This window comes from Hippopotamus amphibius, chromosome 1 (assembly GCF_030028045.1).
Source record: "Hippopotamus amphibius kiboko isolate mHipAmp2 chromosome 1, mHipAmp2.hap2, whole genome shotgun sequence".
In the NCBI taxonomy this organism is placed as follows: domain Eukaryota; kingdom Metazoa; phylum Chordata; class Mammalia; order Artiodactyla; family Hippopotamidae; genus Hippopotamus; species Hippopotamus amphibius.
Window position 1 is genome coordinate 21,624,265 of NC_080186.1, and position 6,000 is coordinate 21,630,264.

The 6,000-nt window shown below is 49.8% G+C and overlaps 1 non-coding gene across 1 annotated transcript; it reads left to right on the top strand.

Moving 5' to 3' along the window:
- The first annotated feature begins 1,418 nt into the window (after positions 1–1,418).
- LOC130842364 (U6 spliceosomal RNA) lies at positions 1,419–1,525 on the top strand. The gene has a single exon (XR_009050413.1). It is a non-coding gene; the product is annotated as a U6 spliceosomal RNA (small nuclear RNA).
- The last annotated feature ends 4,475 nt before the right edge of the window (positions 1,526–6,000 follow it).

Genomic DNA, 6,000 nt, shown 5'->3' on the forward strand with positions numbered 1-6,000 from the left:
TTTTTATCCCCATTTTACAGCTAAGAAAACAGGCTCAAAGATAAACTTCCTTATGATTTCACATAGTGAAGTCACGATTGAAACTGGAGTCTGAATCCAGCCTGAGCGCACGCTTCCGCAGCCTCCGGGATGAGTTAAAGGGAAGGGTGTGCCAGCCCTAGGTGGTTTGCCATTGTGCTCTGTAGACTGGAGCTGGATGCTTGTTCTGAAGTTTAGGAAAAGTTTTTTTCAAAAACTTACTAGAAGGACAACTTACTAGAAGGTATAATAAAGGATATAGATCCCTCCTGGTGAGAGATTATGTCATGCATCATTCGGTTTCAGAATTTGAATTGCAGAGTGAAACTTGAATTGGTATCTCAGAGAAGACTCAGTAGAGAATATCCAAGCCTGCAAAACTCTTTCTCTTCAAAGGTCCATTCGACTTTAGTGGAAGTAGGACTGGCTGAATTTGGTGGTTACACAGCCTACGGAGGCACGTGTGTATGGAAACCTGGCTTCCCTGGCACCAGTTTTCTGATTTCTTCCAATCATGTTTTAGTGCCTCTCAAAGATGAACACTGCAGGTAGGGGCTTAGCTGCCTCTCGCCCCTAACACAGCTCTAGATGGGGCTCTAGGTAAGCCCCTCCTGTTCACCACCAGGATCAGCAAATAGTCTGTCGCTCAGGTGAGCACAGTGCTGCTGAGGGGTGCAGAGGCCTGTGCCCCTAAGGGGCCATCTGCTAACGGGGGAGGGGATGACTCACGTTCCCCTCCCCAGTGTGGGAGAGGGTGGTGACCCCGTGGAGGACCTATTGACAGCAATGGGTGATTGCAGCTCAAGATCAGCTGTTTGGTGACTTCTTGCCAAAAACTGCTCATCGTTATCAGCTCAGAAATTTAGAGTCAGAAGGTTTGTGAGATCCTGCCTGGGTCCCTCATTTTGCTTGCGAGCAAACCATGGGAGGGGGGACTCACTTCTTCCCACTAACATGGATTGAGCATGTGTGCACTGGGCATACGGAAGTGCACTGCCCCTGCCCACAAGAGGCCTGCCTTCTAGAGGGAAACAGACAGGCACGCTTATGATGCTGCTCAGATGCTGTGAGCTGTAATCGAGATAGATGGGGTGAAGACAGCAGAGATGAGCAAGTCCCGGGGTGTCAGGAAGGCTTCTAGGGAGATGACAATTGAACTGAGCATTGAAGGTCAAGTAGGGATTTGCTGCATGGAGGAGTGTGGGCCACGGTTCTCCAGGCAGAGGAACCAGTGAGAGAGAGGCATGGAAGGAGGATGAGACGATGGCTGGTAGGTGGCAGGAGGGAGGAATCAGAAAGGCAGAGGCCAGGTCCCACACTGTAAGCTTTGCTGGGGAATTTCAAGGTAGCAGGAAGCCAATGAAGGATTTTTTTCCTTAAAAAAAAAAAAAAAAAGTGTAGTGCTCCTTTCGGCAGCACATATGCTAAAATTGGAATGATACAGAGAAGATTAGCATGGCCCCTGTGTAAGGATGACATGCAAATTTGTGAAGTGTTCCATATTTTTTAAATACAGCTGATTCACTTTGGTGTCCCTCAAAAGCTGGTACAAGAGTGTAAAGCAATTATTTTCCAGTAAATAGGTTAAAAAAAAAAAGTAAAAACAAAATAAGTATATAATATTAGAATTAAAAAAAAAATGTGTAAAGACATTCTCATTTGGAAATACTGGAAAACCCAGAGACACATACATCACACGCATGCACCTTCCTCATCCACAGTGGGGAGACTTCCTTGGGGAGGTTTCAGGCAGGGCAGGGCAGTGACTGATTGGACTGAGATGTTAGAAAATCCCTCTGGCAGCAGATGAATGAGGCAGTCCCTGACCTCAGGTAAGTCTCAAAGTAGGGGAGACAGGTGTTCTAGTACTTTCTCACATAGTTTAGCAAACCTCGAAGTAAGTCCAAATGTTGAGAGAATATGGAAAGGAAAGTTCCCCAGTGGTTCTGTGAGAGGGAGGGGACACTAAAAGAAGAGGATCATGGAAAGCTTCAGACCTTTGATGTTTCCAAATGGTGGAGGTCGGGACACTCCAAGCAGGGGCGGCTGCAGGAATAAAAGGGGGGTCATGGTGGATTAAAACCCCTGGAATATGATGTTGGGGGTGGTAGGAAGGCTAGAGTGCTCACCTGCTGAATTTGGTTGGTATCTGTTGCCATGGAATGAAATTGTGGAAGGAATTGGAGGTGGAGGCTTCTACCGCTGAACCGGGCTAGAGGTGCAGTTCCAGAGTCAGCCAGCAGGCGGGGCCCTGCTCCCATCCTCGCGGCCGCTGCGGGAACCCGTGGGAGACCCAGGGTTGACGGTGGGAGGTGAGAGGAGGAAGGGAAGGGATCTGGCTCCTTGGCAGGCACCCTGATGGCACTTTATGTGTTTTATGCCCCTAAATTCTCCCAACGGCCCCGAGGAGGGTATATCTGGGGAATGCGAGGCTCTCAGCGCCTGCTGGCCCTGCTGTTTCGGGCTCTGAAGAGCACAGGGGAGCTGCGGGGCAGGTTTCTGCCCCCACCTGTGCCCGGGGTCTGTGAGAGACTCTGGGTTTTGGTCCCCTTCTGGTTTTTCTCAATTTCCTACCCCTTCTGTCTCCATCTCTGGTCCCCTGTGGGGTCTGTGGAGCTCCAAGTGCTGTCTCCACACATGGGCCAAGCTGGTGACAGAGCCCCCTGGAGAGCCATTGCACTCATGGCCTGGGGACAAGGTTGCTGGCAGGAAGTGCAAGTGAGATGTGGAGGGAGGCTCTCAGGAGAGACCCTCTGATGACCACATCCCCCTAGCCTGCCTCCCTCGGCCTCGTACCGCCCCTCCCCCCCCATTACGGTGGTCCTCCTCCACAGGCAGGCCGCCACCTGGGCCTGGAGCCCGTCTTCCCTCACCTGCAGCGATGCTCTCTCCAACTGACGCCATCGAGAGAGTCTCACTTCCATACCTTTCCCAGCAGTGTTCAAATTCACCGTCACTGCTCTCAAAGGGAAACAAAGCAAAAACCTTCTCGATTCCACTTTCTCACCAGCTACCTCAGCTTCTTCCTGTTTCTCTGCTTCACTTTGCAGTGCAACCTCTGGGAAGAATTTGTCTGATCTTGTGTCTTCGCTGTCCTCCACCGGCTCGTGAGTCCTTCAGTCAGGCTTTTGTCCGAACACTCCATCCAAACCATGCCGGCTGGTGACTCCAGTCAGTCGTAGTCACTGCTCTGCTCAGAACAGTCCAGAGGCCCCTCATTTCCTCAGGCCTAAGGGCCAGTCTTTTTTTTTTTTTTATTATAAAGTTTTTTTTTTTGTTTGTTTGGGTTTTTTTTGGGGGTGGGTACACGAAGTTCAATCATCTGTTTTTATACACATATCCCCATATAAGGGCCAGTCTTTACACTGCTCTGCACCCCCTCCCATTGCCTCTCTGTCCTCCTACCTCTCTCCCTTTTGCTCACTCTGCGGCAGCCACCCCACGGCCTGGCTGGCCCTTGAACCCTCAAGGCACATCCCACCCCGCCCTGTGGCTGAAACTCTTCCCCCAGATGGCTCCCTCCCTCACTGCCTTCAAGTTGAACAAGAGGAAGGCTGGTGCTGACCTCCAGAGGCTGACCTGGCTCTCACAGCTGGACCTTGGTGTTCTCCTGCTGAACATAAACAATTTCACAGAACATCGATGTCAGACAAGGCCACTCAGTGACTGTGATGGATCAGGGCAAACAGGAGCACTTTGTAATCACGTCTGAACATAGACAAAAATGCAAATATTGTCCAAACCACAAAAAAGAATAATTACCTTAAATGTCAGTGGACTGGATGCTCCAATCAAAGACATAGAGTGGCAGACTGGATAAAAAAAACTAGAGCCTACAGTATGCTTTCTACAAGAGGCCCGCCTTAGGGCAAAGGACACACATAGATTGAAAGTGAAGGGATGGAAAATGATATTTCATGCAGATGGAAATGAAAAGAGTGGGAGTTGCAATACTCACATCAGACAAAATAGACTTTAGAGCAAAGACTATAAAAAAGATAAAGAAGGACACTATATAATGATAAAAGGATCAATACAAGAAGAGGATCTTACACTTGTCAACATAAGTGCACCTAATATAGAAGCACCCAAACACATAAAACTAATACTAACAGACGTAAAGGTAGAAATTGATGGGAATACAAAAGTGGTAGGAGACTTTAACACCCCACTCACATCAATGGACAGATCTTCCAGACAGAAAGTTAATAAGGCAACAGAAATCCTAAACAATGCAATAGAACAGTTAGACTTAATTGATATTTTCAGGACATTACATCCAAACCAGAAAAAGGACCAGCCATCCCTGTAGTGGGTTGACTTGTGGCCCCCCAAAATACATCCACCTGGAACCTCAAAATGTGACCTTATTTGGCATAAGAGTCTTTGCACATGTAATTAAGGTAAGCATCTTGAGATGTGATCATCCTGGCTAAGAGTGGGCCCTGGATCCAATGATAAATGTCCTTGTAAGAGACAGAAAAGGGGAAGACACAGAGACACAGAGGGGAAACTCGTGAAGAAGGCAGCAGAGACCGGAATAACGGGTCTATAAGCCCAGGAATGCCAAGGGCTGCCAGCAGCCACCAGAAGCCAGGAGAGAGGCAAAGGACAGCTGGATGCACCCTCAGAGCCTCCAGAAGGAACCGACCCTGCCAACACCTTGATATCCAACTTCCGGCCTCCAGGACTATGAGAGAATAAATTTCTGTTGTTATAAGCCACCAGGTTTGTGGTACTTTGTTACGGCAGTCCCCCTATGCCGGCTAATGTGGGAGACTTCCTTCTTGCTAATGACAGTGGTAGCCTTGGTCTGGTCTTCCGTCCTTCTAGCTAAAGTTCATTGAGATCCCCAGTCATAGAATTGCCCCCACTCCTGATAGCATCCAGTCCAGAGCAAAGTCCTGTTTCCTGAAGCCCTCCCAAATCATCTAACCCAAGTCCAAATCCTATAGTAAGTCCTTTCTCACACCCTCTTACTGAGTGGCCCTCACAGTCCCCATGGAGTACGCTGTTCCTCTGAGTCAGAAACCCAACTTGATAACTGCCTTGTCTTTCTGGTGGTCTTTGGCTGGAGGCGGTTGGCATTCTTCACCCAGAGGTTACCATCTCCAGTGAAAACTGCAGCCTGCCTCACCTCTCTTACGCCTCCCCCTTCCCTTGCTCCATTTTCATCATAGGCCCCATTGCCTTCTCCCACGCTGGGTGGATTGCTTGTTTGCTCTATATCATTTGTGGTCTGTCTCACCCGCCCCCCAACCCCATTTGAATGTGAGCGCCACTAGGGGCACAGATCGTTGTCAGGATTTTCTCGGGATGCATTCAAAATGCCTAGAACAGGGTCTAGCACGTAACAGGCAAGCGGTAAATATTTGTTGAATGAACAAACCAGTCCTAGGACAGGACATTCTAACCAGCTTGTGCATCAGGAAGGCTTCCCTGGAAATGGGCTATGAAGACTGGGATCTGATGGGTAAATAGAGGTGGTCCTGCGTGGCAGTGGGGAGGAGTGTTCCCGGCATGTGCAAAAGGCCTGGGGAAGCAAGGGGATATTTCAGGATTGGGGGAGTGAAATTGCTTTGAGGTGGCTGAAGGGGGGATTCTGGAAGGGGAGGGCAAGAGATGAGGTTGGGGAGTTGTCAGGGGCCAGGAGGGCTGGGTCATTGGGAGCTCAGCCTTCACCCTGAGGGCCATGGGGAGCCATGAAGGGCTTAAACAGAAGGCAGCATTTTAAGAGCAGATGGCAGGAGGGGGACAGTGCCAAGGAAGAGGTGAGGCTGGACTGTAGGAAGGTAAGGTGATGCCACCTGGGTCATGGTGGCAGCTGGAGAGAAGGGGCGGAGTCCAGGGAGGAGGAAGACCCAGGTGCCTGCTGGGTCCTGGCCTGGGCATCCAGGTGATCAGAGGTGCCATTCACTGCGGAGGGGATGCAGGCAGAGCAGGTTACAGGGCAGGTGCTGAGTGTGAGACACGTTGTGCTGT